The sequence below is a fragment of the Heterodontus francisci genome, chromosome 15, assembly GCF_036365525.1.
Source record: "Heterodontus francisci isolate sHetFra1 chromosome 15, sHetFra1.hap1, whole genome shotgun sequence".
Lineage (NCBI taxonomy): Eukaryota > Metazoa > Chordata > Chondrichthyes > Heterodontiformes > Heterodontidae > Heterodontus > Heterodontus francisci.
Genome location: NC_090385.1, coordinates 5189266 through 5214760, shown reverse-complemented (window position 1 = coordinate 5214760; position 25495 = coordinate 5189266). Strand labels below are relative to the sequence as shown.

The 25495-nt window shown below is 42.6% G+C and overlaps 1 protein-coding gene across 4 annotated transcripts in view; it reads left to right on the top strand.

The window, feature by feature from the left end:
• fgf13a (fibroblast growth factor 13a) overlaps positions 1 to 25495 on the top strand; it is a 691434-nt gene that overhangs the window by 516111 nt on the left and 149828 nt on the right. The window lies entirely within an intron of this gene.

Here is a 25495-nt window from a genome sequence, read left to right as displayed (position 1 = left end):
TAAAAGAAGTATGAAGGAAGTCCTTTGTTTTGGTAAGGTGTCCCAAAGGCGAATAGGTGGCTGCCACTAGGAATCTTCCTAGAACAGTTCTTTCCCGGCAATGCTGGTGAACAGTCTGGGTAGGCTTTCACGAGATGCAGCTACAGAAAACTTCACATAGATCTTACATCAGGTGTGCAGCAACAAAGGTTTCAATTCTCACACATTCGATGCAAACTTTCTTCAAAGATGCAAGGATTTCTTCAAACATTCAAGAGGCAACAATATGTGAAACTGGATCTGCTTTTCAAGAGAAAGATGGGCTGGCTGGATCTTCTATTCTCCTGGCAGGTCAATTAGTAAACTCCAACCTTCTGCTTTTATGCCAAACTAACTGGCTTTTTTAACAGTTCAAAATGTTCAGCAGCAATCCTGTGGCAACTATAAATCGTGGTCTGTCATTTCTTTGTACATCTCTCCCTTCAGATCATAGCACAACCCCCTGCTGGGTTCTTTGCAAACAGATGCTTTCCAATAAGACTTGTTTACTGATCAACCTTCTGTTGACCTTTTTGTTTTGAAAACAACCCCAAAGTTCAGCGATCTCCAAGATTCCAGCATCCATGAAATCCCTTTTCAGTTTTAAAATATAGATTCTCAAGTTTTTAACAAAATTGGAAACCCTCGTAACAGTTTACAGGGGCTGGACTCTTATCAGTTTATATTTTCACATAATATTGTTACAGCTGGCATAAGTGCACCTTTTCTTTAAGTGAACAGACTCCTTTAATCAATTCTATTTTGTAGCAACTGGAAAGATATTATTAGTAAAATAGAGCTGAAAGGCCAGTTCAAAAAAGAACAAACTTACATTTACATAGCACCTTTCACAAACTCAGGACACCTCAAAGCGCTTTACTGCCAATAAAGTGAATTCTTGAAGTGTAGTCACTGCTGTAATGTAGAAAATGTGGCAGCCAATTTGTGCACAGTAAGCTCCCACAAACAGCGAAGTGACAATGATCAAATAATCTATTTTAGCAATATTGGTTGAGGGATAAATATTGGCCAGGACATCTGGAGAACTCTGCTGCTTTCCCTCAAAACAGGAAAATTAACTTTAATGTTGGGATTCATATTTTGTATATATTTCATTGTAATAGATTCACATCTCATCTGAAAGTCAGCACCTCCTCAGTACTGTACTGGGAATGTCAGTCCAGATAGAGTGCTTATATCTCTCAAGTGGCAATTGAACCCACAACCTTCTAACTCAGAAGTGAGGGTGCTACCCACTGTACCATATTAACACATGCAGGTAGCCACTAAATTGCACTGCTTAGTAACATGCAGCTCTCTCACCCAGTTTTTCTTCTAGTAGTAGCGATGGTACATTAAAGTGTGACTCCCTCCTGACTACAAGCATACCTTGTCCATCAGATACCAAGAATTCCAGTTTCAGGAATTAAGTGTAATGGAGTGTGCTTGACTTTCTGTTTATATAAAGCCCTGCCTTGTACAATGAAAGTCATTGACATTGAGGCTTTCGAGAGAGTGCAGAGGAGATTTATTAGAATAGATGAGGGGCTTCAGCGACATGGAGAGACTGAAGAAGCTGGGACTGTTTTACTTAGAGCAGAAAAGGTTAAGAGGAGATTTGATAGTGGTGTTCACAATCATGAAGTGTTTTTATAGAGTAGATAAGGAGAAACTATTTCCAGGAGGGTCATTAGCCAAGAACATAGATTTAAGGTAATTGGTAAAAGAGCCAGAATGGAGATTAGGAGAATTATTTTTATGCCGTGAGTTATTATGATCTGGAATGCACTGCTTAAAAGGTCATGGAAGCAGATTGGACAATAACTTTCAAAAGGGAACCGGATTAATACTTAAAAGGGATAAAGGCTCTGGGGAAAGAGCAGAGGTGAGTGGGATTAATTGGATAACTCTTTCAAAGTGTTGGCAAAGGCACAATGGGCCGAATGGCCTCCTTCTATGCTGTGTGATACAATGATTCCATTCTATGGTGGAGATAGGGAAAGATCTAGGGTGAAAATATGTAGTTCTTTACAAATAGAGTGGCCAGTCAAAAAGCAAATTGATTTAGTATATGGAACATTCAATGTTAAAGCAAGATAGTGATGTTGAATTTGATTCAGAAATGGACTTACATGTATAAACTGCCCTTCACCTTCTCAGGGTGTCTCAAATAACCACTAAATTACTATTGTGACATAGGCACACAAGGCAGCCAATTTGCATAACAACAACTTACATTTTTATAGCACTGTTAATATAACAAAACATCACAAGGCACTTCACAGGAGTGATTATCAAATAATGTTTGACACCAAGCCACTTGAGATATTAGGACAGCCAAGTCCAATAATTGCACTGAAGTGTTGGCCTCGACTAAGTGTCAAATCCTGGACTGAGGCTTAAACCTCAATCTCTGAGTCAGAGATGAGTGAGGTTAGAACATAGAACAGTACAGCACAGTACAGGCCCTTTGGCCCACGATGTTGTGCCGACCCTTTAACCTACTCTAAGATCAAACTGCCTACATACCCTTCATTCTACTATCATCCATGTACCTATCCAAGACTCGTTTAAATGTCCCTAATGTATCTGCTTCCAGTACCACCGCTGGCAGCGCATTCCACGTACCCACCACTCTCTGTGTAAAGAACCTACCTCTGACATCTCCTCTAAACCTTCCTCCAATCACCTTAAAATTATGCCCCCTGGTGATAGCCCTTTCCGCCCTGGGAAAAAGTATCTGGCTATCCACTCTATCTATGCCTTTCATCATCTTGTACCCCTCTATCAAGTCACCTCTCATCCTTCTTCGCTCCAATGAGAAAAGCCCTAGCTCCCTCAACCTTTCTTCATAAGATATGCCCTCCAGTCCAGGCAGCATCCTGGTAAATCTCCTCTGCACCCTCTCAAAAACTTCCACATCCTTCCTATAATGAGGCGACCAGAGCTGAACACAGTATTCCAAGTGTGGTCTAACCAGGGCTTTATAGAGCTGCAGCATAACCTTGCGGCTCTTAAACTCAACCCCCCTGTTAATGAAAGCCTACACCCCATATGCCTTCTTGACAACCCTATCAACTTGGGTGGCAACTTTGAGGGATCTATGGACGTGGACCCCAAGATCCCTCTGTTCCTCCACACTGCCAAGAATCCTGTCTTTAAGCCTGTATTCTGCATTCAAATTCGACCTTCCAAAATGAATCACTTCACACTTTTCCAGGTTGAACTCCATCTGCCACTTCTCAGCCCAGCTCTGCATCCTGTCAATGTCCCGTTGCAACCTACAACAGCCTTCCACACTATCCACAACTCCAGCAACCTTCGTGTCATCGGCAAACTTACTAACCCAGCCTTCCACTTCCTCATCCAAGTCATTTATAAAAATCACAAAGAGCAGAGGTCCCAGAACAGATCCCTGCGGAACACCACTGGTCACCGAGCTCCAGGCTGAATACTTTCCATCTACTACCACCTCTGTCTTCTATGGGCCAGCCAATTCTGTATCCAGACAGCCAAATTTCCCTGTATCCCATGCCTCCTTACTTTCTGAATGAGCCTACCATGGGGAACCTTATCAAACGCCTTGCTAAAATCCATATACACCACATCCACTGCTCTTCCTTCATCAATGTGTTTTGTCACATCCTCAAAGAATTCAATAAGGCTTGTGAGGCATGACCTGCTATGCTGACTATCTCTAATCAAACTATGCTTTTCCAAATAATCATAAATCCTGTCTCTCAGAATCCTCTCCAATAATTTGCCCACCACTGTCGTAAGACTGACTGGTCTGTAATTTCCAGGGTTATCCCTATTCTCTTTCTTGAACAAAGGAATAACATTTGCCACCCTCCAATCATCTGGTACTACTCCAGTGGACAGTGAGGACGCAAAGATCATCACCAAAGGTGCAGCAATCTCTTCCCTCGCTTCCCGTAATAACTTTGGGTATATCCCGTCTGGCCCCGGGGACCTATCTATCATCATTTGACATTTGGTTTGACCACCGTTGGAGAAGGAGTTGTACTGTTGCCATTTCTCTTCTGCTTCCTCCACCTACTCCTCTGTCTGCGTTTATATGGAACCTTTAATGGAGAAAAACGTTCCAAAGCTCTTTACATAGGCACAATCAAACATGAATGCCAAGCTAAAGAAGGCATTATCATCTCTGAGTTTCCCCGCCATCAACACCCTGAGGCAGCAGTTACCATTATTCAGAAACTTAACTGGACTAGCCACATAAATACTGTGGCTACTAGAGCAGGTTAGAGACTGAGTATTCTGCAGTCAGTGACTCACCTCCTGACTCCTCAAAGCCTCTCTGCCATCTACAGTGCATAAGTTAGGAGTGTGATGAAATACTTTCGACTTGCTTGGATAAGTGCAGTTGCAGTAACACACAGGTATCTCGATTCTTTGTTTTTTTTTTCATCTTTGTACTTGCTGCTGTTCAATCTTCAGTCCATTAACACCCTATCTGTACTAATGCTTTGTCTTTCAACTTCTTCTTTGGCCTCCTTGTCTCGAGAGACAATGGGTAAGCGCCTGGAGGTGGTCAGTGGTGTGTGGAGCAGCGCCTGGAGTGGCTATAAAGGCCAATTCTAGAGTGACAGGCTCTTCCACAGGTGCTGCAGAAAAATTTGTTTGTCGGGGCTGTTACACAGTTGGCTCTCTCCTTGCGCCTCTGTCTTTTTTCCTGCCAACTGCTAAGTCTCTTTGACTCGCCACACTTTAGCCCCGCCTTTATGGCTTTCAACACACCATTAACATATTGTTTGCCTTTGATCTGACTTTTGGGTCAGCTATGTGGCCTTGTCCAATCTACACATTCTCCTTTGTTATCTCTTGCCCCACCCCCGCCTCACTTGCTTATAACCTTTGACATTTCTAATATTTGCTAGTTCCGAAGAAGGGTCACTGACCCGAAAGGTTAACTCTGCTTCTCTTTCCACAGATGCTGCCAGACCTGCTGAGTGGTTCCAGCATTTCTTGTTTTTATTTCAGATTTCCAGCATCCGCAGTTTTTTGCTTTTATCTCGATTCTGTGTTCTGATTGGAAAGTGTGTGGTTTGAGAATCTAATATAAAAAGTGTTCTTGCCAAAATTAAGTATATTTACAACAGTTGGTGCAATGTATGTGACTGAAAACTACAATCTAATTAGCTAATTTGGAGAGTGATGTTCAGAGTCTACTGTTGGTCTTTGCTGTGACACTATCGACTGTTTTTCAAGATTCATTCATTGTATAGATTCCCAAACACTGACGCTGAAATGTCCTAGCTTTGCAATGTAATACTACACTATATGATTGATAATTTTGTTGATGACTTTAGGGAGGTCAATTTTGGGGGTACGCGGGTATATTCTTAGCTGGATTAATGTACTCCTTACAGATGTGTAATCAACATTGTATGAATGTATGTCATAATTGAGAATACTGTGGGAACGGAATAGAATTATATGTTGATAGGGTTAGGTGATTGAAGAGGGGTGGGGGGGAGGGGTGACTTGTGTGGAGCGTAAACACCGGCATGGAGCATTTGGGCTGAATGGCCTGTTTTGGTGCTGTGCACTCACTTTAAGAAAGCCTCTTTTTGAGGGTTCAGAACGACCCAAAGCACTTCACAGCCAATGAAGTGCTTTTGAAATGTAGTCACTGTTTTAGTGTCGGGAAATGCAGCATCCCATTTGCACACAGCAAGATCCCATAAAGAGCAATAAGGTCAATGACCAGCTAATCTGTTTTAGTGTTGTTGGCTGAGGGGTAAATATTGGCCAGGAGAACTCCACTCCCCTTCTTCAAATATTGTCGTGGAATCTTTTGCCTTCTTTCCCCCAAAATTCCCAACTGCCCCAGTCCCGTATTCACATCTTTTTCTATATGCTATTCCATCTCCTGCAATGCTCTTGTGTTAATATGGCTCAGTGAGTAGCTCTCTTCTGACCTTACCTTGTCCATGAAACTGACCTTCTGCTCACTCGATCCTATTCCATCCAAACTATTGATCACTCAACCTCCATTCCTGGGCCCCATGATAATTGATATTGTTAATGGCTCTCTTTTCTCAGTACTGTTCCCCTCTCCCCCTCAAATCTGCTGTCATCACTCTCCTCCTCAGAAAAACCTACTCTTGACCCATCAATACTTGCAAACTACTGCCCCATTTCTAACCTCCCTTTTCTCTCCAAATTCCTTGAATGTGTTGTTGGTTCCCAAATTCCTGCCCATTTTCCCACAATTTCATGTCTGAATTCCTCCAATCAGGCATTGGCCACAGTACTAAAATGGCCCTTGTTAAAGTCACTAATGACATCCTTTGTAACTGTGATAAAAGTAAGCTATCCCATCTTATCCTTCTCGACCTGTCTGCAGCTTTTGACCACACATCCTTCTCCATGCATCTCCACCATTGCCAAAGTGGGTGGAAGCTAGATTGGTTCTATTCTTATTTTTCTAATCATAAACAGAAAATCACCTGCTATGGTTTCTCTTCCAGCTCTTGCTCTTTTACCACTGGAGTTCCCAAGAATCTATTCTTGACCACCTTCTATTCCTCATCAATGTGCTACTCCTGAGTGATATGACCTGAAAACACATCAATTTCCACGTACATGCCGACGACGCACAGCTCTAATACCATCACCTCCTTGGGCCCCTCAACTGCCTCTGATTTGTTACGCTGCTTGTCTGACATCTACTATTGAATGTGCAGAGATTTCCTCCACCTAAATATTCGGAAGACTGGAGCCATTGTTTTTGGTCCCTGCCATAAAATCCGTTCCCTGTCCACCATTCCCATCTCCAGTAGTTGACTTAAACTGAGCAAGATTGTTTCCAACTTTGATGTTGTGTTTGACCATGATTTGAGTTTCCTACCACAAATCTGCACCTTCACCAAAATTGCCCATTTCCACCTCTGTAACATTGCTTGACTCTGCTCTTCCCTCAGCTCATCTGCTGCTCAAACCCTCAACCATGCCTTTGTTACCTTTAGACTTGACTATTCCAACACACTCCTGGCTATCCTTCCATTTCCCACCCTCTGTAAGCTTGTTTTCATCCAAAACTCTGCTGCCTGTATGTTAACTTGCTCCAAATTACATTCATCCATTACCCCTGTGCTTGCTAACCTTCACTGGCTTCCCCGTCTGACAACGCTTCAATTTAAAAATTTTTGTCTTTCTTTTCAAATTCCTCTATGGTCCCACCCCCTATCTCTGTAATCTCCTCCAGTCCCATAATCCTCAGATATTCTGGACTCCCTGATTTTAATCGCTCCACTATTGGTGGCCAGGCTTTAAGCTGCTGAGACCCTAAGCTCTGGAATTCCCTCCCTAAACCTTCTCTCCTAAGCTGCTCCTAAGAACCTACCTCTTTGATCAAGCTTCTGATTATCGTTCCTGATTTCTCCTTCTATAGCTGAGTATCAAAAAGTCAAAAATATTTTTATTGACAGCACTTTTGCTAAGTGTCTTGAAATGTTTTACTACGTAAAATGTGCTATATAAATGTAACTCATTGTTTACCTGAGAGGGCAGAAGGGGCCTCATTTTAACTTCTCACCCCAAAGACGGCACCTCTGACAGTTCAGCCCTCCCTCAGTACTGTACCTAAGTGTCAGCTGAAGATTTGTGCTCAAGTTCTGGGGGAGGCCTAAACCCATGACCTTCTGACTCAGAAGCACGTGTGTTATCCATTGGGCCAAGGCTGAGACCTTTGACCTGGGGTTTCTGCTTGATCATGCCGTTTTTGCAGCACAATTCTTGAAATACGAATCGCATTCAGCGCAACTCAAGTTCCATGATCTTTTGCACTTGTTTAAAAAACATCATGTTAGGAGCAGGCTGTGCCCACAAAACTGACCGTACCCCCCAGGGTGAGATCATCACCATTGGGAGTTTCCGCAACTGGGATCATTTGAAGGCCTTTGAGGAAGCTCCAAAAATTAAGGTGGCACTTTTTGCCGCATGGACAATTGGCATGTTTTAAAAGGTTTTGAATTTTTTTTTTAGGTTTACTAACTACTGACCACTGTACCCCAATATAGCCAGAAAATACTTTAGCATAATTTTTAAAAGTTATTTTCAGTCATTTAAATTGGATTACACACAGGTGTTGGATTGATGTTATGATTAGAAAAGATTTTTTTTGTGGTAATCCCATTTTTAGATGTATTGATCAAACTTAAATATATCAAGCAATATTTGTTGAAGCAAATTTTTTTTTAAATGCCTTTTTAAACACTGATCAGTTGTGCTGGTTCAGGGAAGAGTTTGCATCTGGTAAAATGCAAATGAGTTTGAACAGAAGCGTGAGGTAAAAACACTTTTTTTTTCAAATCGAGGGTAATTTTGAGGGCAATTTGCACTGGAATCCCTTATTGCACCCGAAGTAGAATCTCTAGCTACTGCCTTTTTTAGGTCAGTAAATAATGAATGATTGGTTCTGTTGTGCTGTTAAGTGGTAAAATGAATCATTAACTCACAGCTCACTAGAAGAAAGAAGGAAGAAGCTTCCCTCTGGATAACCTAGTTAACGCAAAGACAGTGGCCAGAGAGGTTAATCGAGTCAGTGGCGAGGAAGCAGTGTTTGTGGCAGGAGCAAAGACCATATGGTGGGCCTGATTTTAACTCTGTAAGTGAATGGGTTTTGATTGAGTTAAAATATTCCCCTATAGCTCTAGTTTTCTCAATATCTAGCCACTGGAAGTTAAGACTCATCCAGGGCTGGGTATCAGACAAGCAGTTTGATGGAATAGAGACAGTAGAGGAATTGAAGGAGATGTTGGGGTAGAGCTGAAAGCTATTACCATAACTGTGGGGGCTGAGCCACAGTTATGGTACCAGTGGATCAGATCTCTAGGGGGCAGTGTATGGATGAGGAAGGCTAAGGTGATAAGAATGGATCTCTGGGGAAAAACTCTAGAGGTAATATTGCCTAAGCAGCAAGAGAAACCATTGCTGTAGATTTTCTGGCTATGAGCAGATATGTAGGAATGGAAGCAAATTTAGGGATGTCCCATCGAGATAGACAAAGGAAGAGAAACATTGGAGAACAATGATGTACTCAACCATGTTAAGGCTGCAGAGAAATGAGCAGGACGAGGAGATACAGTACATCATGGTTACAGTCAAAGAGATTGTGATTGGTGACTTTAGTGAAGGCCATTTTGGTATAGGAAAGTTGCAAATCATTGCAGAGATTAAAACAGGGAATTGTGGGAGATATGGGCAGAAAGGTGGGAGGCAACAACCACCTTCCCAAGGGCAGCTAGGGATGGACAATAAATGCTGGCCTTGCCAATGATGCTCACATCCCATGAACAAATCCCATCCCATGAAAAAATCAATAACCTTGGATTGGAAAGGAAGATTGGAAATGGGCCACAGTTAGGGGAATGGGGAAGGAAGAGGTTTTGTGTAGAGTTATAATGATTGCTGTTTTGAAGTGGAGGGGGACAGTGCCTGATAAAAGAGAACTAATGACCATATCACCTAGCAGGGAAGACAAGAAGGGAGTTAGGCAAAGAGGCAGTGAGGATTTTCGGAGCAAATGGAAGGTCTTTTGAGCAAAATGAGCTTAGAAAAGATGGAGAAATTGGAGAAAGAAAACAGTAATAGAATTTTGTAGAATTTATGTTAAAGCTCACCATTTTGCAGAGCTAATACGCTATGGAGATGATGTTTGTAGGAGAGATGATACAATAATATCAACTCAGACTGTAACAAAAAAAATCATTACAGTTGCATGAGATTGGATACAGTGACTTTGCAAACCTTAGCAAAAACCAGTTATCAAAACGGAATCACTGTTCAATGTCCTTGATTTTCACTAGCATAATTCTTAATCAGCATGCAGTAACTTCAAAGTTACCATCAATTCTCATCGTCAAATGGAGAGACCTAAAAATATCAAAGTCTTAACCACACTCCGGCATACAATTCATCTGTCTCAGTAAATTATCTCTCTCATTGGAAAACCTTAAGGACATTTTCCAAGTTTCTCTGAATCGTGCTTTATTTAGCTGTTTATATGTAGATTTCAGAAATGTTTGTGTTCGGTGTGGAACAATCTTAATTAGTTGTTTAACGGTTTCCTCTATCTTAGGTTGACTTTTGTCTCGTTGCAAAAATCTGCCTCTCAGACATCAGTCCCACTCCATTACATACACAACTGCTTTCTTCAATGAACATAGTAGATATTTACAAGCTGTGATATGCACCGTTTGTTATAAACTTACACTTTTCCTCTGAAGTGTGAAATGATATTGTTAGAATCAATTTCATTTCTGCAATTGACCTTAATCAGAAGAAGCGCTTAAGTGTATGTGTGTGTGTTGAAGTGACAACTTAAGTGCTCAGTTTGTTTTAAGATGTGCTGATTTAAAGTTCCACTTCTGTCTAAGATATTTAAGATGCTTTCTGGATGTATTTACAATATAATGGCTGCAAACGCTTCAGGTAAAAAAAAAGCCAAGGCAAAGAAATGCAATTGTCACAAATTCAACCAGAGTGACAACAATTTGCATTTGTCGACATTATAAACTTGCCAAGGAAATTTAGTGAAGTGCAACAGATTACTCAGCATAATAGAAAAGTTAGGGAGGTGACCAAAAATATGATTGAAACGATGGATTTTGAGTGGGCTTTTAAAGGTAGGTAGAGAGGTAGCAAGGGGAAGGTACAGTAGATCTGAGACTACTGAAGGAACCTAGTAACATATTGTAATAAGAACAGGAGGAGGCCTCTCAGTACCATTCAATCAGATTATGGTTGATCTGCACCTCAACCCCATTTACCCACCTTTGCTCCATATCCCTTAATACCCTTACCGATCAAAAATCTATCAAATCAGTCATGAAAGCTCCAATTGACCCCCAGCATCCGCAACCTTTTGGGAGAGAAATTTCCCGATTTCTGCTTGTATGGAGAAAGAGCTTTCTTGCATCACCCCTGAACAACATAACTCTTAAGGTTAAGATTATTTTCCCTCCTTGTTCATTTCCCCCACCAGAGGAAACAGTTTCTCTATATCTACCTTACACAACGAGTTGTTGTGATCTGGAATGCGCTGCCTGAAAGGGCAGTGGAAGCAGAATCAATAATAACTTTCGAAAGGAAATTGGATCTATACTTGAAAAGGAAAATTTTGCAAGGCTGAGGGGAATGAACAGGGCAGTGGGACTAATTGGATAACTCAAACAGCCAGCACAGACACGATGGGCCGAATGACCCCCCTTTATGTGCTGTACAATTCTATGATGCTACCTTACCCAGGCCCTGTGATTGGTGGAGCAGAAAATGTGGAAGTTGGGAGCTGAAATAAAGGTGTGTTGTACCTCTGTTTCCTCTCCCTTTTGTTTTAGTCTTGCTCTTCTTTCCCCTCCCCCACCCTTTTCACTTCTGATTTCTGTATACAGATCTTAAAGGTGAGCACAAATGCACCCAAAGAAGTTACGTCCTGTAATTGATCTTGTGCCTCTTCTCTAATCCCTTCCAAAGCCTAGCAATATCCTTGAGAAGGTGATGTGGCTAGAATTCTGAAATGTTTCAAAGATGGCCTTACCAATAAGCTATTCAGGTTTAATCTCATTTGTTTTGATTTGCAATCAAATGCTTGCTGATACTTCTGAATATTTAATTAGCTTGCAGTGATTGGATTTCACCCAAATTTCTTTCTAATTTCTACCTGTGCCAATGCAACTAATCACATCTATATACTGGCTGCACATTTCCTGACCCAGTATTCTGGAGATTTCGCTCATCTGGATTCGGCTGAGTCTGGCATTCCTTCTTTTATCCCATTCGCTTACCAATATCTCTAAATGTTTACAACCTCCCCTACCTCTGTCACCTGAGCTTTGACATTCCCGCTGGGGATAGGAATTAAGTGAGTAAGGGTTGGGAAATCATGAGTTCAGGATCTCAATATGTTTTAGTTATCTCTTTTCTGAGATTCAGCATCTTAGATCACATCTCTAGGTCACTCCTCACTCTCTATACTATTCTGCGGGTGCGTTGACTGTGGCACAATGAGTAGTGCGTTTTGCTTCTGAGCCAAAAGGTCATAAGTTCAAATCCCCCTCCAGAGACTTGAGTATATAATCCATTTGCAGTCCAGTACTGAGGGAGTGCTGTACTGTCTGAACAGCTGAGATGTTAAAGCAAGGCCTCATCTGCCTTCTCAGCTGATGTAAAAGATCCCATGACACTGTTCAAAGTACAGCAGGTGAGTTTTTCCTGGTTGATATTTATCCCTCAACCAACATCACTAAACATCAATAATTTAATTATTGTTTATGGGAGTTTGCTATGTGCAAATTGGTTATCATGTTTCCTACATTACAACAGTCACTGCGCATCAAAGAAGTACTTCTCTGGAGTTTAGAAGAATGGAGAGGTAATCTAATTGAAGTATTTAAAATTCTTAGATGGTTTGACAGGATAAGGTGAGTGAATTGAAGGCGTGGATGGGCACTTGGGACTACGATGTTGTGGCCATCACTGAAACGTGGATAGGTGAGGGGGAGGAATGGTTTTTGGAGGTACCTGGTTATAGATGTTTTCATAAGATTAGGAATGGTGGTAAAAGAGGTGGGGGGGTGGCATTGTTAGTTAGAAATAGTGTAACAACTGCTGAAAGAATTTTCGAGGAGGATCTGCCGACTGAGGCATTGTGGGTTGAGGTCAGGAACAGGAAAGGAGCAGTCACCTTGATGGGAGTTTTCTATAGGCCCCCCAATAGCAGCAGGGAGGTGGAAGAGCAGATTGGGAAACAGATTTTGGAAAGGAGCAGAAGTCACAGGGTAGTAATTATGGGGGATTTCAACTTCCCAAATATTGATTGGCAACTCTTTAGATCGAATAGTTTGGATGGGGTAGTGTTTATGCAGTATGTCCAGGAAGCTTTTCTGACTCAGTATGTAGACTGCCCGACCAGAGGGGAGGCAATATTGGATTTGGTACTAGGTAATGAACCAGGGCAAGTGATAGAGCTGTTGGTGGGCGAGCACTTTGGAGATAGTGATCACAATTCTGTAGCATTCACTGTGGTAATGGAGAGGGATAGGTATGTGCAACAGGGCAAGGTTTACAATTGGGGGAAGGGTAGATATGATGCTGTCAGGCAGGAACTGAGGAGCATAAGTTGGGAGCATATGCTGGCAGGGAAGGGCACGGTCGAAATGTGGAACTTTTTCAAGGAGCAGATAGTAGGGGCCATTGATAAGCATGTCCCTGTCAGACAGGGAAGGGATGGTCATGTGAGGGAACCGTGGTTGACAAGAGAGGTTGAGAGTCTTGTTAGGAAGAAGAAGGATGCGTATATAAAGTTGAGGAAAAAGGGCACAGGCATAGCTCTGGAGGGATACAAGATGGCCAGGAAGGATCTGAAGAAAGGGATTAGGAGAGCTAAGAGAGGGCATGAAAAATGCTTGGCGGGTAGGATAAAAGAAAACCCCAAGGCCTTTTACGCGTATGTCAGAAATATGAGGATGACTAGGGGGACCATAGGTCCGGTCAAGGACAATAGCGGGAGACTGTGTGTTGAGCCGGAAGAGATAAGTGAGGTTTTGAATGAGTACTTCTCTTCAGTATTTACGAATGAGAAGGGGTGTATTACTGAAGAGGACGGTGTGAAACAGACTGGTAAGCTCGAGGAAGTGCTCGTTAGGAGGGAAGATGTGTTGGGGTTTTTGAATAACTTGAAGATAGACAAGTCTCCCGGGCCTGACGGGGTATATCCAAGGATGTTATGGGAAGCAAGGGATGAAATTGCAGAGCCGCTGGCAATGATCTTTTCATCTTCTCTGCTGACGGGGGTGGTACCAGGTGATTGGAGGGTGGCAAATGTTGTGCCCCTGTTCAAGAAAGGGAATAGGAACAACCCTGGGAATTACAGGCCAGTTAGTCTTACTTCGGTGGTAGGCAAGTTGATGGAAAAGGTGCTGAGGGATAGGATTTCTGAGCATCTGGAAAGACACTGCTTGATTCGGGACAGTCAGCACGGTTTTGTGAGGGGTAGGTCTTGCCTCACAAGCCTGATTGAATTCTTTGAGCAGGTGACCAAGCAAGTGGATGAGGGTAAACCAGTGGATGTGGTGTACATGGATTTTAGTAAGGCATTTGATAAGGTCCCCCATGGTAGACTTATGGAGAAAGTCAGGAGGCATGGGATAGTGGGGAATGTGGCCAGTTGGATTAAGAATTGGCTAACTGATAGAAGGCAGAGAGTGGTCTTAGATGGTAAATACTCAGCCTGGAGCCCAGTTACCAGTGGCGTGCCGCAGGGATCAGTTCTGGGTCCTCTCCTGTTTGTGATTTTTATTAACGACTTGGATGAGGAAGTCGAAGGGTGGGTCAGTAAATTTGCAGATGATACAAAGGTTGGTGGAGTTGTGGATACCGAGGAGGGCTATTGTCGTCTGCAAAGGGACTTGGATAGGTTGCAGTGCTGGGCTGAAAAGTGGCAGATGGAGTTTAACCCTGAAAAGTGTGAGGTCGTCCATTTTGGAAGGACAAACATGAATGCAAAATACTGGGTTAACGGTAGGGTTCTTGGGCATGTGGAGGAGCAGAGAGACCTTGGGGTCTATGTGCATAGATCATTGAAAGTTGCAACTCAAGTGGATAGGGCTGTGAAGAAGGCATATGGGGTGTTAGCGTTCATTAGCAGAGGGATTGAATTTAAGAGCCGTGAGGTGATGATGCAGCTGTACAGGACCTTGGTAAGGCCTCATTTGGAGTACTGTGTGCAGTTCTGGTCGCCTCATTTTAGGAAGGATGTGGAAGCCTTGGAGAGGGTGCAGAGGAGATTTACCAGGATGTTGCCTGGAATGGAGAATAAGTCTTACGAGGAAAGGCTGAACATTCTAGGCCTCTTCTCATTAGAAAGGAGAAGGATGAGGGGTGACATGATAGAGGTTTATAAGATGATCAGGGGAATAGATAGGGTAGACAGTCAGAAACTTTTTCCCCGGGTGGAGCAAAGCGTTACAAGGGGTCATAAATTTAAGGTGAAGGGTGGGAGATATAAGGGGGATGTCAGGGGAAGGTTCTTTACCCAGAGAGTGGTCGAGGCATGGAATGCCTTGCCCGGGGAAGTTGTTGAGTCAGAAACTTTAGGGACTTTCAAAAGGCTTTTGGATAGGTATATGGATAAAGGAGAATGATGGGGTATAGATTAAATTGTCCTTGACAGAGGACAAAGGATCGGCACAACATTGTGGGCCGAAGGGCCTGTTCTGTGCTGTATGTTCTATGTTCTATGTTCTATGTTTATATTTGGGACTATTTCATCCACAGTAATTTTAGATGCAACATCCACTGAGAGCCATTCCAAGCACGATACTGGCCTATATATTTTATTTTTATTTAGAGATACAGCACTGAAACAGGCCCTTCATTCCACCAAGTCTGTGCCGACCAAGAACCACCCATTTATACTAACCCTACAGTAATCCCATATTCCCTACCACCTACCTACACTAGGGGCAATTTATAATGGCCAATTTACCTATCAGCCTGCAAGTCTTTTGGCTGTGGGAGGAAACCGGAGCACCCGGAGAAAACCCACGCAGACACAGGGAGAACTTGCAAACTCCACACAGGCAGTACCCAGAATTGAACCCGGGTCCCTGGAGCTGTGAGGCTGCGGTGTTAACCACGGCACCACTGTGCCGCCCGTGAAGTGTGGCCACTGAAGACGGGAATATTAATGTCGTAGTCATGGCAATATACCCATATATTACTGTGGTTGAATGCAAGGGGTATTTGCATCTGTATGCGGTAGCACAGTAAATGTGCTGTGAATGGTGTACATGTGCCATGTGATCCAGCTCTGCTGAATGGCTGCAGTTATGGATGCTCCTTATTATTGATAGTTTCCCTCACCAGAGTTTGATAGGTTCTGGTTGTGGTCGTAGGGCTTTGTGAGGAAGCTGGAAAGGTAAAACCCTGGGCCCCATCGTGGGTCACTACATCCCCCTGAAGGCAGTTACCTTATAAGAATTTAAGAAATCAGAGCAGGAGCAAGCCATTCGGCACCTTGAAGCTGCTCCACCATTCAATAAGATCATGGCTGATCTGATCCTGGCCTCAACTTCACTTTCCTGCCTGTTCTCCGCAACCCTTGACTCACCTATAGTTCAAGACTTGGGCAGAGTGCAGCACGTTCTGGATGCTTGGCATGCAGCTGGCATTTTGACAAGGAATGGGATACCTGATTTCAAACTATTTCTCTGATCAGCCTAAAGGAACACCTTATTTAGTTGGAATGAGATATCTTCCATTGGACTTCAATCCACGCTTATCTGAGTGACTCATTGCAATGAGCAGGACACGCACTCTCTCCCCACCATCGCCCCAGTGCCTTTGCAGGCTTCTTAAGGAAGCATTTACACCACAAGTTTGGCACCAGGGCAAAGAGATTTCTGCTTTGCTGCAACATTAAACCTGTTTGGTGTAAATCTGGAGAGAAAGTCCTGACCTGAATCAGGAATGAAAGGTTCCCTCCTCCAGAGAGTGTCCATGTCAGGTTAGAACGGACTCTGAATTTAGCTGAGTTTACACTATACCTGAACCACTTTGTTCTGATGTTACGATTTCTCTGTCGTCAGACTCTAGGTACAGCCTTGTTGTTATCAGTGCTGCTTTCTGGAAGCGTATTGTTTCAGTTGTATACTGTGAGAAAGACTCATCTTATTAGGTACTGCTATTGATTATAAAGGAATCAAGGTTTGCAATGCTTCCATGTGCTTCTGATTTCCAGCAAGCTGAGTGTGTTTTGGAGACTGGCGACTCCCCATGGAACAAAGTTCATTTGCCTATATTGCCCACAGAGACATTTAATGACACCTGATTATTGATGCTCTTAATAAACTGTATTGAGTAAGGTGGATTAAATTTGAGAATACTCTGCATTTATGTCAAAGAAAATGCTTTTAACTAATTCAATTGTCAAAGCGTTCCAACAAAATGAATGTGATTGGACCTTGTCATCATTCCCACTTGTAAAGGTATTTGAAGCAGTGAAATCTACTTGCTTGAGTCGTCCATGTTATTAACTAGATGCCTTGCATAACTGCCTGAGGCTCCTATTGAACAAGAAGATCTTATTTGTCTCAGTAATTTAGGCTAAGGTACAGTACAGAATATTTTCAGTGTTGATTTAGATCTTGGGTTCTGTTTGTGCACATTTAGAGCCTGAAACTGCCTATTTGAATATTATGTACAAAACCTCAGCACATTTTTCAGAAAGTCTTTTCTTCGACTTTCGTGGAGGCATTAATCTATTTCTTTACAATGGGTTCACTTAAAGTGACACCACAATTCCCAGCCAGAATGGAGATGTTTGGATAATTCCCTGTCAGTTATGTCTGGAGACCACACTGCTCTAAGTGGCTGGGATTGGCTTTACACACATCATTTGTCACTAACTATCCTCCACTCACTGCATTTTGCTGGAATATTCATACTACATTTATTGGGTGAAGTTACTGTAGTTTCAGTCATGAGTTCAGTTGGCTGCAGCTGATAAGGACACTTTTTAACTAGACTCTGCTTTTTATCAGATTTTTTCATCTGACATCCAGTACTAGATGAGCAGAAATTTCCTCCAATCGAATATTGGGAAGTCCGAAGCCATTGTCTTTCGTCCCCATTACAAACTCCGTTCCCTTGTTACCGACTCAATCTGTTTCCCTGGCAACTGTTTGAGGCTGAACCAGACCGTTCACAACCTTAGTGTCATACTTGACCCTGAGATGAGCTCCCGACTACATATCCGCACCATCACTTGAGGGTGCCTATTTCCATCTCTGAAACATCGTCTGACTCCATCCCTGTCTCAGCTGCTGAAACCCTCATCCATGCCTTTGTTGCCTTTTGATGTAACTATTCCAATGCACTCCTGGCCAGCCTCCCACATTCTACCCTCTGTAAAGTTTGCTGTCCATGTCCTGACTTGTGCCAAATCCTGTTCACTCATCACGCTATGTTCGCTGATTGACTTCTGGTCAAGCAAAGCCTTGATTTTAAAATTCTCATCCTTATTTTCAAATCTCGCCATGGCCTCGCCCCTCCCTATCTCTGTAATCTCATCCAGCCCCAAAAAACCTGCAAGGTAATTCTGGCCTCTTGTGCAGCTCCCTCTTGCTGGCTGGGCTTTCAGCTGCCTGGGCCCTAAGCTCTGGAATTTGCTCCCTAAACCTCTCTGTCTCTCTACCTCTCTCCTCCTTTAAGACGCTCCTTAAAATCTACCCTTTTGACCAAGTTATTGGTCATCGGTCCTAATATCTCCTGATGTTGCTCGGTGTCAAATTTTGCTTTTAACTGCTGTTGTGAAGCGCCTTGGGAAATTTTTGTATGTTAAAGCTGCTATATAAATGTAAGTTGTTGTTGTAGTTGTTGTTTGCTTCGTAAAGAGATACTGCTGTAAAAATACATTGTTTACTGTGAGTTCAGCTGTTAGTTTCGCCATGGCTTCAAATCATTGGCTAACACAGTACAACCTATTGGCTAAGAGAGTGGTATCAATAGACATGCTGAATTTAAATAGAGGATAGAGGAATTTCATACAAAGATGTTAAGTATCTATTGCATGTGTCCCTCTGCTAATCTGCTATAAACAATTACACCTGCTGTTCTGTTTCTTACCCTGACCTAATATCTCCTTTTGTAGCTTAATGTCAAATTTTTATAATGCTCCTGTGTTGCAGCTTTAAAGGTATTATATAAATACACATTCCTGTTGGTTGCAGTACTGAGGGAGTGCCACACTGTCAGAGGTGCCATTCTTTGCATGAGACGTTAAACCAAGGGCCTGTCTGCTCCCTTAAGTGGATGTAAAAGATCACATGACACTATTGGAAGAAGAGCAGAGGAGTTATCCCCAGTGTCATGGCGAATATTTATCGCTCAATGAATATCAGTAAAAAGTATACAATCTGGTCATTATCACATTGCTGTTTATGGGAGCTTGCTGTGTAAAAATTAGCTGCCACATTTGTTCAATTTTTTTATTTGTTCTTGAGATGTAAGTGTCACTGGCAAGGCCAGCATTTATTGCCTATCCCTAATTGCCCTTGAGAAGATGGTGGTGAGCTGTCGCCTTGAACCGCTGCAGTCTGTGTGGTGTAGGTACACCCACATTGCTTTTTCTCTGTAGTGGTTTGATACAACTGAGTGGTTTAGTACACCATTTCAGAGGAGAGTTAAGAGTCAACCACATTGCTGTGGATCTGGAGTCATGTGTAGGCCAGATTGGGTAAGGATAAAAGATTTCCTCTCCTGAAGGACATTAGTGAACCAGTTGGGTTTTTCTAACAATTGTTACAACCAGTTGAGAAAGGTGACTAGGGTCCCCTTTCAGCTTTCACCTGGTCGTACTATAACAGGGTTTATTTTTAAACACACTGTGGTTTGAGCTCCCCCTTGGTGAATCCTTGTTCACTGCTTTCCAATTATAAGGCAAAGAAATGAGCACAAACGGGCTTTCTTAGGTTTAAAGAAGAAAAGTGAAATTTATTAAAACTTAAGCTCTAATTTGGTCAATGCCTACGGATACACGTCACACCCCACACTAGCATGCATACCCGATATGCACATGCAAATAAAGACAGAAAAGAGCAGAAGAAAAATAAAGTGGAAAATATTGAGGCAATATCTGAAGGGGGTTTGTTACTGTGCTTCGAACTCGCTGTAGAGTCCTTTATTGTAAGTAGTCTCGCTTTTTGTTGGGGCTCAGTATTCTTCTTAAACCTTGTTCAATGTAGGAGACTTTTCTCTTTCGGGGTTCATGTGTCTTCAGTGGGTCTTGGGGCTCCGTGAGAAAAAGATGAGCAGACAGGAGAGAGATGTTCTCAATCCAGGAGTCAGGCGCTTTCTGAGTTCAAATTCTCTGTGGCAATTTCAAATAAAAAACCTGCAACAGTCAGTAAGTCATGTGGCTAAACTGGTCTGATCATATCTGTTTGGGTATTCGGCCATCTTAGCAGTCAACCTGGAATGCGAGCTCCTCCACCCTTAACGCCTGGTAATCAAAAATCTATTGTGGATTGAATGTCTCAGGGAATGGTCTTTTGTCCCTTTTAAGCACTGTCTGTAAATATGCAAATGTCTTTCCAGTCAAACGTCTGGTGTTTTTATTTAAAAGCAAGTTCTTTCTTTACTCCAGTAACAGTTTAAAAATCAATGTTCATGTGGCAAAGTTAATCTTCCTCATTCTTGGCAGGTGGGGGCCCGCTTGATACAATCCAATAGTTTCATGATCATTATTAATGCGAGTAGCATTTTATTCCACATTTATTAATTGAATTTAAATTCTCCCAGATACGATGATGGGATTTGAACTCATGTCTCTGGAGCATTAGCCTGGGCCTCTGGATTACTAGTTCAATTACATTATATCTGTGCTGCTGATCCCCAACATTGCAACTGTGACTACACTTCAAAAATATTTCATTTGTTGTAAAGTGCTTTGGGACGTCTTGGGATCGAGCAAGATGCTGTAGAGGTACAAGCACGACAATCCTAATGGCTTCCTTCTGGGATGTATCATTCTATGATCCTGTGATAAAATGCAAGTTCTTTCAGCAAGCAGTTGGAAACTTCATATTTTTCAGATAGTTGTCTTCTGTTTAGTTGTTTGCCTTGATGATTGGTAACAAATCAGACAGATTTCACAGCTAAATAAGTGTAGATTTGCTATAATGTCATCTTAATCCTGCCATTGTCAATCAGATATAATCACTTCCAGGTCAGAGGGATCAGGGAATATCCTGTACTTCAATATTGATGCACTTCATTTGAGAAATGTTCAGGCACAGGAACAGGGCATTTGGCCCAACTGGTCAATGCCAGTGTTTATGCTCCACGTTAAGTCTCCTCCCACCCCTCTACATCTCACCCTATCAACATATCCTTCTATTCCTTTCTCCGTCAAAGGTATTATAGGCCATGGGGCAAGGGCGGGTATATGGAGTAAGGTCATAGATCAGCCACAATCTCATTGAATGGCGGAACAGGCTCGTGGGGCTGAATGGCATTCTCCAGTTCCTGTGTTCCTATGATCGTCTGCATCTACACTATTCACTTCAACTACTCCTGGTGGTTGTGAGTTCCACATTCTAATCACTCGCTGGGCAAAGAAGTTGCCCCAGAATTCCTTATTTAGATTTATTAGTGACTGTCTTCTATTTAAAGCCCCTAATTTTAGACTGACAAACTCTTCTGCAGCAGCCAAATTGGACCATAGAGTCAGACAGTCAGAGTCATAGAGCCATTGCGACACAGAAGAAGGCCATTCAGCCCATCGAGCCAATGCTGGCTCTCTGTACAGCATCCCAATCAGTCCTATTCTCCTGCTTTATCTCCATAGCTCTGTAAGTTTATTTCCCTCAAGTGCCCATCCAATTTCCTTTTGAAATCATTGATCTTCTCCACTTCCACCACTCACATAAGCAGCGAGTTCCAGGTCATTACCACTCACTGAGTAAAAAGGTTCTTCCTCGCATCACCCACCGCCGCCCCCCCCCCACCCCCGTATCTCTTGCCCAAAACCTTAAATCTTGTCCCCTAGTCATTATGCCATCAGCTAATGGGAGCAGCTTTTCTTTGTCTACCTTATCTAAACCTGTCATAATCTTGTAAACCTTGATCAAATCTCCCCTCAATCTCCTTTCCTCCAAGGAGAGCAAACTCAACTTCTCGAACCTAACCTTGTAGCTAAGATCTCTCATTCCTGTGTTATGAGTGCATCTATATTTTTAAGTTTTTTTTTGAGGACTCATGTATTATGGAGCTGGACATTGGTTTATTTTGGGAAAACTGAAAAGACTCCGTGGATGGGTTTTTCCTAGGGTCACCGAGAGCTCTGGCTTTGAAAACAGTTACTGGAAGGCACCTGTTTTAAAATAATTACCCAGAAAGGGTTGTTTTTGACTTGGGGAAGATGTTTACAGAGAAATGACAGGTCAAGATTTATAGCGATCAGGAGGCCTGTCTCTTATGACATTGTTTATGGTTTCACTTTGGACAGTGAGCTGGGATATGGACCAATGGTTTGAAAAGACAGTTGGAGAAAACTTGCCAAGAAGAACAAACCACCCCAACTCAGTCTGTTCCAGCAGTTTGGAAAAAAGCCTGCCAGTTTTCCATCTCTCAAGGAGCTGGAAAGCAAGTGTAAGAAGCAGACTGAAACTGTGGCTGCATTCCTCCTGTAAGGCTGTGTCTGAAACCTCTGTTGCTGCATTTCTCCTGGAAAGCCTACCCAAACTGATCTTAAACGTCGCCTGGAAAGAACTGTTCTAGGAAGATCCCAGTGATAGCTGATTATACGCATTTGGGACATCAAAACAAAGGACATCTTTCCATATCTTCTCTTGCTTCTTCAAGAATTAGCAAGTATTTAACCCAAGTGTTTTTTGTCTGTTTTTTTGTAAGAGAGCTCTCAAATGCAAATCCTTTTATTTTTCTGGTTAACCGGTGTGTGTGTGTGTGTGTGTGTGTGTGTGTGTGTGTGTGTGTGTGTGTGTGTGTGTGTGTGTGTGTGTGTGTGTGTGTGTGTCTAAGGCAAAAAGGGAACTTTTATATTTCAAACTGTGTGTTTGTGATTTACTTCATTACTAGTTAAGACTTGTTTAATTGCTTTATAATAAGCTGATAATTTTGTTTTTTATTAAAGAAACCTGGTTGGTGTGTTTTTTTTCTGGGTAAAATAGAGTATATGATTGACCGTATCGGTAAGTGGGAAAATTTAAATACATGTTGTGACCTGTGGACAAGTGGAACTAGAATAAACAGTGCAATCTTCCCGCCTTGGTCGGAACACCTGGAACCATTCTGGTAAATCTGGTCTACACCCTCTCGAGGACTCTCACATCCTTCCTAATGTTTAGTCTTCAAAACTGGACAGACGCAAAGCTCTGGCTGGGTCCTAACCAGAGCTTTATACAGGTTCAGCATAACCTCCCTGCTTTTGTACTCAATGCCTCTATTATGAAGCCAATTTCCCATATGCTTTGCAAGCTACTCTCTCAGTATGTCCTGCCACCTTCAAAGACCTATGCAAATAAACCCAGGTCCCTTTGTCCGAGCAGACTCTTTAGAACTGTGCCATTAAGTCTATGCAGCCACACCCTTTCCCTTCTGCAAAAATGCATCATTTCATACTTGTCTGTATGACATTCCATCTGCCACTTGTCTGCCCATTTGCTAGCCTATCTATGTCCTGTTGCATTTGTTTGGTCTCATCCTCACTGCCACACCTCCAAATTTGGTGTCATCTGACAATTTTGACATTCTACTCTGTATCCCAATATGCAAGTCATTTATATATTGCAAAAAAAAACAGTGGTCCCAGCACTGACCCTTGGGAACACCACGATCATCCTACAATCTGAAAAGTAACCATTTGCCATGACCTGCTTTTTTCTGCCTTTAAGCCAATTTTTATCCAAGCTGACACTGACCGTCCTCTTCCATGAACCTCAGTTTTGTTAATCAGCCTTTTATGTGGTACTTTGTCAAATGCTTTCTTAAAATACATCAGACAAAATCTATTGCTTTCCCCTCATCAACCTTTTCTGCTACTTCATCAAAAAAATCAATTAGATTTGTCAAGCATGATCTGCCTTTTACAAATCTGTGCTGGCTTTCCTTAATTAACTCAAACCTTTTCACGTGCCTGATGATTTTCTTTCCCTGATTATTGTTTCTAAAACCTTATCCACAACTGAAGTTAATCTGACTGGCCTATAATTACAAGGAAGTTCTTTACACCCTTTCTTGAATAAGGTTGTCACATTTGCCACTCTCCAATCCTCTGGCACCTCTCCCATATCCAGGGAAGATTGGACGATTATGGCAAGCCCTTCCGGTATCTCCATTCCAAATTCCTTTAGCAACCTGGGATACAAGCCATCCGGACCAGGTGACTTATCTACTCTAAGCATAGCCAGTCTTTCCAGTACATTCTTTCTATTAATTTTTACCCTAGCCATGTCCTCTGCCATCTCCACTTCTACTGATATTTTGGCAGCATCCTCTTCCTTCATAAACACTAAAGTACTCACAAAATATTCTAGTCTTGTCCTGCACCTCTAAGCATACAACACCCTCTTTGTCCCTAATAGTACCCACCCAGCCTTGTCACAGGAGCCCTTGGAACAGGCTTTCAGCTACCCCTTCAAGAACACCCTGATGTGGGTTCACACGGCCTGCACCCGGGCTCAGCAGCTGGACATGCTGGCCATGTGTCTGTATTAGGCCCATCCATGTAGCGGAACCTGATCTCCAATCGTCTCAGCCATCCCTGCCATTAGACAAAGACTGTGCTTCGCTCAGACTGTGTTGTAGTCGGTGTGCAAAGGCCACCCCACGTTAAACGAACCCATGCACAGGCATCTTCCACCTCCTCAAAATAAACTTCGGGACATGGAATATCAGGATTGGACTATTCGGTCACCTAAGGACCCACAACCCTGGAGTGGAAGAAAGTCATCCTCGTTCCTGAGGGACTGCCCAAGAAGAAGAAGGTTATTTACATGATGGGAGAAGATTTTTGGGTTCCTTTTATGTTAGCTGCCATTCTATTCTCACATTCACTCTTTGCCAGTCTTATTTTTCTCTTCACTTCCCCTCTGAACATCATATATTTGGCTTTGTTCTCACTTGGAGAATTCACCTGACCTGCATCATAAGCTGTGTTTCTGTTATTGCACTACATTATATTTCCACACATCTATTAATGCTTGTGCTCACCAACCTTATTCACCACACTTAGTGTATTTACATACATGAATTATATACCTGTCTTTGTATTCCTTATAGTCCTTCTTAGTCTGCTCCTATCTAATACAGTACTATTTCCTTCTCTAGTACTATCCAACACTCACTTTATGCACTTTTGTCTTTTCTACTTCTATATGCTGGTCCCCATCCCCCTGCAAATTTAGTTTAAAAACTCCCCAACCACATTAGTGAATCTCCCCGCAAGGACATTGGTCCCAGTCCTGTTGAGGAGCAACCCGTCCCTTTTAAATAGGTGGCTCCTGCCCCAGAACTGGTCCCAGTGCCCCAAGAATCTGAAGCCCTCCCTCCTGCAGTATGCCTCAAGCCATGCATAGATCCTTCCTGATTTCCTATTTCTGCTCTCTTCGCATGCAGCATTGGTTCCACTTTTGAACCTCCTCCCTAGCTCCTGAAAATCTGTCCATAGCACCTCATTACCTGCCCTCTCTATGTTATTGGTACCGACGGGTACCACAACTTCTGGCTCACTCCTCTTCCCCTGCAAAATATCCTGCACTCTCTCCATGATGTCCTTCACCCTTGTACCAGGGAGACAACACACCATGCAGGTCTCACGATGATGGTTACAAAAATGCCTGTCTGTCCTCCTAACTATGGAATCTCTTATAACAACTGCATTTCTACACTTTGCTGTTCCCTCCTGTGCAGTCCCTTGCCCATTGGTGCC